At 33.4% G+C, this 11,136-nt stretch overlaps 1 long non-coding RNA gene across 1 annotated transcript; it reads right to left on the reverse strand.

The window, feature by feature from the left end:
• Positions 1–8,549: 8,549 nt before the first annotated feature.
• Positions 8,550–9,606, reverse strand: LOC141661610 (uncharacterized). Its single transcript, XR_012550050.1, has 2 exons — positions 9,318–9,606; positions 8,550–9,236 (listed from the first exon to the last, which is right to left on the reverse strand). It is a non-coding gene; the product is annotated as an uncharacterized LOC141661610 (long non-coding RNA).
• Positions 9,607–11,136: the final 1,530 nt, after the last annotated feature.

Below are 11,136 nucleotides of genomic sequence, written 5' to 3' on the forward strand. Positions count from 1 at the left end.
TAGGAAGTAGGGGACCTAGTGCAGTTATAGGTATTCCCTTGGAAAGGATGGATGATGTTCGGAAAGAAAGGAAAGCTAAGCCCTCGAATTGTAGGACCCTTTGAGGTATGAAGACGTATTCGGAAGTTAGCATATGAGATAGCCCTACCTCCGAACCTGTAGCAAGTTCATAACGTGTTCCATGTATCAATGTTAAGGAAGTGTAATTCGGATGCCAGAAAAATAGGGGCGTATGAGCGCATAGACATGCAACCAGACGTAACCTATATGGAGCAACCAGGAAGGGTTATAGATCGAAAAAGGACAAGTGCTTAGAAGAAGGGTTATCAAACTAGTCAGAGTTTGGTGGTAGAACCATAATGTGGAAAATTGACTTGAGAGTTAGAAGGCACAATGCTAGAAAAACATCCCCAATTGTTTTCTATCTGATTCCGGGACGGAATACTTTTAAGGAGGGGAGACTGTAATAACCCCAATTTTTGGAAATTTTTGAAACCCGGATGAATAGTAACGTTTGCTGACAATGCTGATAAGAAAAATTATCAGACCACGATATATAGGAGTACTGTTATGGAAATTCTAAGATCGTATTAGTATTCCATAAAGAAAATAAGTGTATGTAAAAGCCGTCGGATTTCGAAAACGAGCACTTTTATTTTTCCCCGAGATTTCCACTAGACATTAAGGGATTTAAGAAATTAATATTAAGATGAAGGATTTTAAATTCAAGGATTATAAAGGAGAATTAATTTAGGTATTAAAAATACCAAGAAGATTTTATCAATAAAACCATTAAGGTATTTAACCAAACGATCAACGAGATTGAGTGATAACCGGACAAAGAAATGAATAACGACTCTTGTAAATACCTTTGCAAGTGGCAAGGCAAGTGGATGGTTGATCAAACAAGAAACCAAGTGATAGTTAGGAAGGAATGGCTAGTTAATTATATAGTTAACTAGGCATGATCTCATCTCACCACAAATCACCAACACATGGCAAATTGTGAGATCATCTTCCACTAACTCCTTTGTTTATTATTAACCTAGAAAAATATCAAGACAACCCATCATTATCCACCGCATTATTCCACCAACACAAGAAAGCAAAAGCATTTCCTCCCCCATTTCCATTGCTCTCGGCCAAAACAGAACCAGCACATTAAAACTGCTGTATCTCCTTCATTTCTCACTCAAATGTTGTGTTCTATAGCTCGTTGGAAAGGTATTGAGATGGCCTACAACTCTTGTTCACAAGTCTTGTCCAAATAATCAAGGTAAGACCCTCATTTTTACAGTTCTTTCAATCGGACTTTTAGAAACTTCAAAGCATAACTTTGTGTTCTTGATTTCTTTGGAAAGATCAAGCTTGTAGGAGGCTCCCTAAGGCTTCCTAGCAACTTAACACCTCCCAAGGAAGGTATAAACTTCAAAACCTAGCCTTTAATTTATTTGTTATTAAGTTTAATGGTTGGTTTTGTGAAATGAGAAGCATGGATTGTGATTATTAGTAGTTTGGTTTGATTTGGAAGTGTTTTGGTAATTGAAGCTTGATTATAGTTCATAGGTCTTGATTGTGGTTGTTTGAGTTGAAAAACTTGGAGGTTATGGACTGATGTGGTATGGTTTAGGTGAAGTTTTGTTGTATTGATGGTTATGAGTTGGTTGGTGGTTAATTGGAGTAGTTTAAACATTGGTAATCGCGTAAACATAGCCGTCGTAATGCCCATTTTTATTCAACTGCTTGTTCTTAGTGTTCAGGAAAGAAAACTTAACAATTAATCTGTAAAATTGCCATGTTTAGCTAGAGCGTGTCATAAGATTCATTTTGATATGTGGATCGCTTGGTTCCGATGTACGGTTTAGGAGAAACGACCGTTTTAAGTAATGGCGTTTTACGAACGAATCTTTACCCCTCGCTTTACTTTGAGACCATGTTTAAGTCCCCTAAAAGACTAATTGGATTATGAAACAATTATGTAAGGTAGATTAGGAAGTTGGTAAGACACCCGCGAAGGAATCGCCTTAAAACTCGTAATGGTTAAATTATTAAAAATGTTGGAGCCGAGGGTACTCGAGTGACTTAAGAGAATTAGTAAGCGCAAAACGAGCGTTAGAGTCTAAGTTGGTTAATGTATAGATGTACAAGTGACTTTGGTTTAATTCCAACTTACTTGTTGTTTATAGGTTACCAGACTCGTCCCGAGCCATTTGTAACCGCCAGTCGCTCAGGCAAGTTTTCTACCCGTATAACTGTTGTTGTGATGTATATGTGTATATGCATGATCTTGCGATAAATGCATATTGGTTATTAGCAAATTCTTACGATATATGGTAGCATGTGATATGGTATATATGCATGTATGTTTCATATTCTTGATTTATATATCTGTTGGTTCAAATGCTTATAGTTGCATAATACCTATACTAGAGATAAGCGGTATTTGAATTTGCCCTTAGTATAGGGGATCAAAAGGTGAACATATTTCTAAACCGGGAGTCGATGTTCCCGAGTATAATATATATATTTTTATATATATATGGTTATAGTTTTCAAAACTATTAATCGAATAAGGTTTATTCGATAACTTTAACTTTATTTTATTATTGAATATTATTTCAAATATTCATCCAAGGATTTATGACTCCTTTATTTTATTATTGAATATTATTTCAAATATTTATTCGAGGACTTATGACTCCTTTATTTTATTATTGAATATTATTTCAAATATTCATCCAAGGACTTATGACTCCTTTATTTTATTATTGAATATTATTTCAAATATTCATCTGAGGACTTATGACTCCTTTATTTTATTATTGAATATTATTTCGAATATTCATTCGAGGGCTTTTGACTCAGTTATATTATTATTGATTATTAATTGAATATTCATTTGAGGATGTATGACTCCGTTATTTTATTTAATGAATATTATTTATAATATTCATTCGAGGTATTATGACTCCGCTTGTTATTTAATAATATTCTTTATTTTATTAAAGAATAATGTTTCGATAATCAAACTTATTTTCGATTATTCAAATAAAGATAGTACTTTCGTATAAGTATATCTTTGGTTATTTAATACTCATTTCAAGTATAAGTCTTACAACTTCTACTTCAATTATTTGTATAAAGATTATTCTTTATGGGAATATTATTTAAATAATAATATTCAGACATTTTCTAAATATATTGGGACTGATTTACTTCATTAAATCAGCATTACTCCAAACACTCTTTAAAGTGTTTTCGAGTCTTCAAAATGATTTTTAAAAGTTAGAGCGGATCCCAAAACTCATTTTTATATTTAAGATCTTCCTTTTAAAAAGGGGATTTAAATACTCGCTCAAAACCTGAGGGATCCGGCTCTATGGTGTATTTTATATTCGCAACAAGGTTGCAGTTTTGGTAAATGAATTGATTACTTACCCAACGTTCGGGAAGTAAGTCCATCTATCGAGTCGGCATAAGCAACATGGGTTCAGTGGGCGTCCATGATAGTGTAAGTGGCTCAGTGGGAGTCCATCAAATGCATAAGTGGCTGAGTGGCAGTCCAGCATAAGGTCCGATTGCGACCAGGGTGATGACCAGTGGGGAATTCGTCCATCTACTAGTAGAAAAGGTTACTTATTGGTATCTTTGCCTGATCAGCAAGATATCAGGTTTATGCCAAAATTCTTTCCTTTCCAAATTTATTGGATATTGCAATTATGTTCATACTTTACATGATAGAGGTTTTCAGGAAACGTATGTATATATATAGGTGTATATATATATCGGGACTTAATGAAGTATATCATAACTTCATTTCCTTCAATACTACTTCAAAGATTGAATCTATTCAAGTCTTATCTTGTAGTCTCATCAGTGTGATGAACTTTTGAAACTAATTATAACTTGAACGGTGGTAGTTCAAGTAGTATTTGGAAAAGATATAAGTATATTGGAGTATCTTGTAACTTCATCTTTGAAACTTATATCTAGTAAATGATTATCTTATGCATGACAAAGATTTTCAGAAAAACGTTGAGACAAGGTTAGATATATGAGATCACCTTGCAACAGTATTTTTATACAGTTATACACTGGAACTTTGTGTATATTATGCATGGAAGAGGACTTCCCATATTTTGAAAAGTATATATGTATATATACTGAATATTTTGCGACTTCATCGCATTAAGATATCAAACTTGGTTCATTTCTTTTGACCAAGACTTTCGTGAGTACTATGAGAAGGCTCATATATTGTTAATCATTATACATATTATTTTGGTGGGCTTGCTGCTCACCCTTACTTTCTTCTTTCATCACATAACAACAGATAGAAAAGATGAACAGGACCAAGCTCCCGATTCGCGAGCGGATAGGAAACGTTCCGCAGTTTCCTATAGGCGTTGATGTCGCTGTAGCTGAGGTAAGAACTACCAATAGGCTAGGCTTTCAACTTTTGATGTATCAGATTATGTATATTTATGAATTGTAATAATGGCAAAGAAAATGTAAATTTATTCAGAAAACCTTTTAAGGTGTATTGGCAGATAATTGTGGAATAAAATGACTTGTGATTATTTTTGGATGTTCATCTCTGAGACTATAACGTGTGGTGTGTGTGTTTATTGTGGGGTCACAGTACAGAGTAGTTGATTAATTATTAATATTGGGTGTTATTAAGGGAAATGGAACTCGTGACAACCCGGATCCCCGACCCCGGATTTGGGGGTGTTACAGAGTCCTTTATCAAAAGACTCCAACTTATTGCAAGACCGCTGTTGTTGAAAGCAAAATTACCTACATCTATTTGGGGTCACGCAATACTTCATGCTGCTAATATTATTAGGATTAGACCAACTTCCTACAACCAACATTCTCCGCTACAACTGGTACTTGGTCAAGTTCCTAATATTTCTCACTTCAAAATTTTCGGAAGTGTTGTATATGTACCGATTGCTCCACCACAAAGATCGAAGATGGGAGCTCAAAGAAGAGTGGGTATTTACGTTGGTTTTGATTCCACATCTATAATTAGATATCTGGAGCCTCTAACCGAAGACTTATTTACCGCAAGATATGCAGATTGTCATTTTGACGAGTCTATGTTTCCTCCCTTAGGGGGGGATAAACATTCAAATAAAGTTAATCCTGACATAACATGGAATGCATCAGGATTATATTTTCTAGATCCACGTACCGGTCAATGCGAACTTGAAGTTAAAAGAATTATTCATATGCAAAATATCGCAAACCAAATGCCTGACGCATTTAACGATTCTAGAAATATAACTAAATCTCATATACCTGCAGTAAATACTCCATCTAGAATATATATACCAATTCAAAAATCAGATACAAAAGAATTGGTTACAGAATCAAAGCCACGCCTGAAGCGTGGTAGACCGGTCGGTGCAAAAGATGTTGCACCACGAAAAAGAAAAATAAAGAAAATTGCCCCTGAAGTGGCACATGCTCCAGAAGAAGCAAATACCCCTGAAGTGGTATTATCTCTTGAAGAGATTCCAGTCCCTGAAGATACGGGGTTAAACAATCACGAAATTTCAATAAATTATGTGTATGATATGAAATTATGGGATCGAAGTAAAGCCATAATCGATGATGTATTTGTGTATTCCGCAGCATTGGATGTAGACATAAATTCTGATCCTGAACCACAAAGTGTGGATGAATGTCGTCGAAGAAAAGACTGGCCAAAATGGAAAGACGCAATCCAAACAGAATTAAATTCATTACGTAAAAGAGAAGTATTTGGACCTGTTGTCCAAACACCAATCGGTGTGAACCCTGTTGGGAATAAATGGGTATTCATAAGAAAACGAAATGAAAAGAATGAAATTTTGAGATATAAAGCCCGACTTGTAGCACATGGGTTTTCTCAAAGGCCTGGAATTGATTATCAAGAGACATACTCGCCAGTGATGGATGGAATTACTTTTCGTTTTATATTAGGTATGGCATCTAAAGAAAAATTGGAAACACGTCTTATGGACGTCGTTACTGCATACCTATATGGTTCACTTGATAGTAAAATTTTTATGAAAATCCCAGAAGGGTTAAAAATGGATGAGTTCAAGAAACCTCGTCATATATACTCCATTAAACTTCAACGATCATTGTATGGGCTGAAACAATCTGGTTGTATGTGGTATAACAGACTAAGTCGTTATTTACAAAAGAATGGGTATATTAGTAAGCAAATTTCTCCATGTGTTTTTATCAAAAAATCACAATCTGGTTTTGTGATTATTGTTGTATATGTGGATGATTTAAATCTTGTAGGAACAGCTACGGAGGTTAATAATGCTGTCATATACTTAAAAACAGAGTATGAAATGAAAGATCTTGGAAGGACAAAATATTGTCTTGGGATACAAGTCGAGCACTTGTCAACAAGAATTTTCCTCCACCAATCCACATATACAGAAAAGGTTTTGAACAGATTTTACATGGATAAATCTCATCCATTAACTACTCCAATGGTGGTTAGATCTTTAGAGCCTGATAAAGATCCATTTCGACCACGAGAAGACGATGAAGAGGTTCTTAGTCCTGAAATCCCATATCTAGGTGCAATTGGTGCACTTATGTATCTTGCAAATAATACAAGGCCAGATATTGCATTTGCTGTGAATTTATTGGCTAGATTTAGCTCTGCTCCGATGTACAGACATTGGAATGGGATCTAACATATATTTCGTTATCTTCGTGGAACAACAGACTTTGGATTATTCTTCCCGAAAAAATCAACATCTCAGTTGATTGGATATGCAGACGCTGGATATCTGTCAGATCCTCATTTTGGTAAATCACAAACTGGATATGTATTTACATATTGCGGTACAGCCATTTCCTGGAAATCTACGAAGCAAACTACAGTGGCAACCTCAACAAATCACTCAGAACTCATTGCAATTCATGAAGCCAGTAGAGAATGTGTTTGGTTGCGATCTATCATCAAGAATATTCAGGAATCATGTGGATTACCAGACATCACTAGAAGTCCTACCATTATGTTTGAGGATAACACTGCATGCATTGATCAACTCAAGGAAGGATATATTAAAGGAGACATGACAAAACACATTTCACCAAAATTATTCTACACTCATGAGCTTCAAAAGAATGGTGAAATTGATGTTCAACAAATTCGGTCATGTGACAACCTTACTGATTTATTCACGAAATCATTACCAAATTCAACATTTGGGAAGTTACGACATAACATTGGAATGCGTCGACTCAAGGATTTATTACAACAAAATTCAGAGAATGATTAGTTTTCCAGGGGAGATTGTACTCTTTTTCCTTCGTCAAAGTTTTTATCCCACTGGGTTTTTCTTTGAACAAGGTTTTAACGAGGCAATCTATGATCCATGTTAAATGACAATCAAAGGGGAGTGTTATAATTGATTGTAATTTTTAAGTCAATGGTAAAATACTAAAGCTAGTCTTAGGAGTAGAAATTTTGATAATGTATTTAATGTTTTTGTTCTTCAACTTGGCTATAAATACATGGCCTTGGTTAATGAAATTTGCAGCAAGCATTTTAAAAATATGCTCTCTATCTCCCTCCGATTATCATTCTTTCCCTCTCAGATTTAGTAGCCCCTTCTAAAATTAAAACTAGTATATTACAACAAATAAGACATATTACATGTGTTTTCAAATTTCCATTTTCTAACACGGGGTCCCCAAAATATAGGATCTTCAAATTTTTGACACCGCATTTATATTTTCGAATAATTATGTCACAATAAGGTTTATTAAACTTGTTTATTAGACTTGTTTGAATGACAATCAAAATTAAAGTTTTTGATGAACGGATATCTAAAGTATTTTAAATGATATTGTTAGAAAATATTATATGAGAATATCATAGTTAAATAAGAATCTTTTGCAGTATCAATATTCTAAGATTTATGGAGAATTTATTGGGCTGGATAGGAGTATTTAATTTGTAATTTTAAAAAATGACGGATAATAGATCAATTCCTGCTGGTTTAAGACCCGGAACAACTTTCGCGAGATTTTAAATTACGAAACGAAGATAAGCAGAAGTTGGTTCTTTTGACATTAAAGCAATTATGAGAGGGTAACTAAAATTAGCCATGCAAAATTCTGTTTGAAAGATGTTAAGGGTATATATTTGGTTTTTAAAATAGTTACAAATACGACTGTATATTGGTTAAATATAAATGAATCACCCTGCATCAATACTAATAATATAAATTAAATTATTCTATATTATCACATCACTCATGTCATGATGTTATTTTATGACAATTTTTTTATAATTATTTTTGCCTCGGGCATATATGGTCCTTATAAATGTTGATCGTGCAAGACTCGATGTTTCGGTGCGAGCTTTCCTTAATAGCAGCACTGCCTGTGTGGTCTGTTTCGCTTGATTTTGTATCTACGGATAATATGCGGATTGGTAATACTAAAATTGTTTAGTCATCAGCGACCGTAGAGCTTGGACCAGATTAATTAGATCGAGAGGTAAAGAAATAGTGCAAACAACCTAAGAGAAATATGACTCCAGATTAATTAATGATTTTTAACGGTGAACTTACTCTTTCTAGGATGACTCAACTTATTCCTTTTTGGTTTTAATATAAGTGGAATTTCGTCAACTCAACTCTTTTAGGATCAACGGCTCAAGGGGCAAGTCCTAAGTGCCACTATTGAATCATTAGAACGAACATAAAAAATAAGTCAACTTTATGCCTAACAGAAGAAACATTCACATACACTGATCCTGGACTAATCCTACAAACTCCTCTGAAACCCAAGAAGTCGAGTTGGCCTCTCTTGTGTCCGCCATGCCAGGATCATATTAATAAAACAATTATGCCTGTATTCTATCCCATTTACGCATCCAATGCATACTTCCCGTTTCTCGTTATTTTAATTCTGAAATCAAAAAATTAACCTGATTTGCTGCATACATTACTATTGGTAAATACGAACCAAATAATAAGATGAAACCAACAACTAATAATGTATAGAATGATCATCAGCATTCTTGGGTGAGCTTCTGGAATGAGAGCTCCTCCTTTCCGAGAAATGAGTACACGACGATACCAACATTTTTAAAACATTCCACAAAACTTGGCCTCTTTCAGGAATCCACCTCTGTGCTGTCCCAGCGCCGCACCCGTGACACTGTGGCAAAACAGACTGTGCCCGGGTGTTAGAAACCATTTTCCCTATTTTTGAAATAAGAGCAAATTTTAAAATTTTAAAATTTTGAAATGGCTAATAATTGATGATACATTGAAACTACCGACCTGTGGTTTTAATACCCAAGTGTGTAGACCGCGTAGAGAAAGTGAACGAGGGAGAAACGCGTGGTTTGAGTTTCTTTCTCTATGTCACATATTTATTTACAAATGTTTGTACTTTGTAGTATGTGCTGATAATTTGGGCTTTACTTCAGGAGAGACCAATTCTTGTGCTTACAATACAAGCAGTGTATAGGAGCGTCTGAACCAGTCAGGGCACTGCTTAAACTTTAGTTTTGTGGAGCCATTAAACTTGAGGTATACGATTACCAAACAAGGCTCCACAGGATGTCTATTTAGCATCTCCAACCTTTTTCTAGTTGACGGCTAAAACTAATTTTATTCAGAATACTGCCGCGTATAATTGATGGAAAATGCCAGAAATTTCAATTATTGTTACATATTTTTTTTTAATACTTTGTAAATAATAACATTTTCCATACTAATATGGTATCTTGCTAGTAATACTAGAGGCACAAAAATAGTACAAAAAATTATTACAAAATGATGTGTCATGAGTGATGTGACATTTTGGAATGATTTAATTGATGCTTTCGATGTAAATGCAGGGATCCATTTTCATTTAATCAATAAAAATTTGACACCTGACATTTTTTAACTTTTTGAGAATCAATTTAGTACCCCTAACATTCTCCGTGTATTAATATATGTCCATGAATTAAATTTTGACACGTGTCACGTCACGTAATTTTGTAATTATATTTGTACAAATTTTGATTTATCTAACATTACTCATAATTGATTACTAGTTAGTAACCCGTGCGAAGCACGTGTCCGAAATTAAAAATAATAATATCATATTATTATTTGCAAAAAACTGAAACTCATAATCCGTGCAAAATATATATCTAAATATAATAGATAAAATATTGTTAAAATATGTAGTTAAAAAAATCAAAGTTAAGTGTAACTCTAAAATTTCACCGTATAGTTCTAGTTATGCATGCACCTAATTATTTACTTATACAAATATGACATTTTAACTTAATAATACGATTATTTTAAAGTAAATTGACGCTTGGATGTTCGGCAACAAATAAAAATTGAAGGAAAACAAAATTTACATAGAGTAGAAGTTATTTTTTGTCGGTTGAGATTTTATTACATACAATTTTAAAAATAGTTGTATAATTTTTTAATGAGCACCAAGATTGGGGACCTAAACATGGTTCCGCTTATTAGTATAGATAATTAATACTCCCTCCGTCCCAAAAAAACATCTCATGTTTTGACTTTTTATACTATTCATGGTAATTGATTGACTACTAATTTACGTCTAATTTATAAGATCAAATATAGTCATGAGTGATCTTGTTGTATTCGTATTTATGAGTACTTTAATACAATGAAGTTTTTATATTTAATATTAATACAAAACTTATTAACAACAAAATTGTGCATTGGTAAACGTGTTCAACACAAAAAAGAAAAATATTTAGGGACATAGGGAGTAGTTGATAACCCGTGCGAAACACGGGTCCGAGACTAAAAATATCGAATTAATATTTATAGAAAATTATTCATAATCTGTGCGAAACACGAATTAAAATTAATATATTAATATCAAATATTAAATTGGTACTTGCAAAAATAGTTATGTGGTTAAAAAGAATCGAATCAGTTATGAAATTTTCCGTTATAATTCTAGTTTTACATTATTTTACTTGATATAGAAATGTAACATATTAGTTTTATTTTTTTGAAACAAATTGTATCTCTATCTTACGAACCAAATATTTGTTCTTTAGATAATTTAATATTAAAATATTATTTGATAGTTATCTTATAATTAGCCTTTTCAATA

This window comes from Apium graveolens, chromosome 5, assembly GCF_009905375.1.
Source record: "Apium graveolens cultivar Ventura chromosome 5, ASM990537v1, whole genome shotgun sequence".
In the NCBI taxonomy this organism is placed as follows: domain Eukaryota; kingdom Viridiplantae; phylum Streptophyta; class Magnoliopsida; order Apiales; family Apiaceae; genus Apium; species Apium graveolens.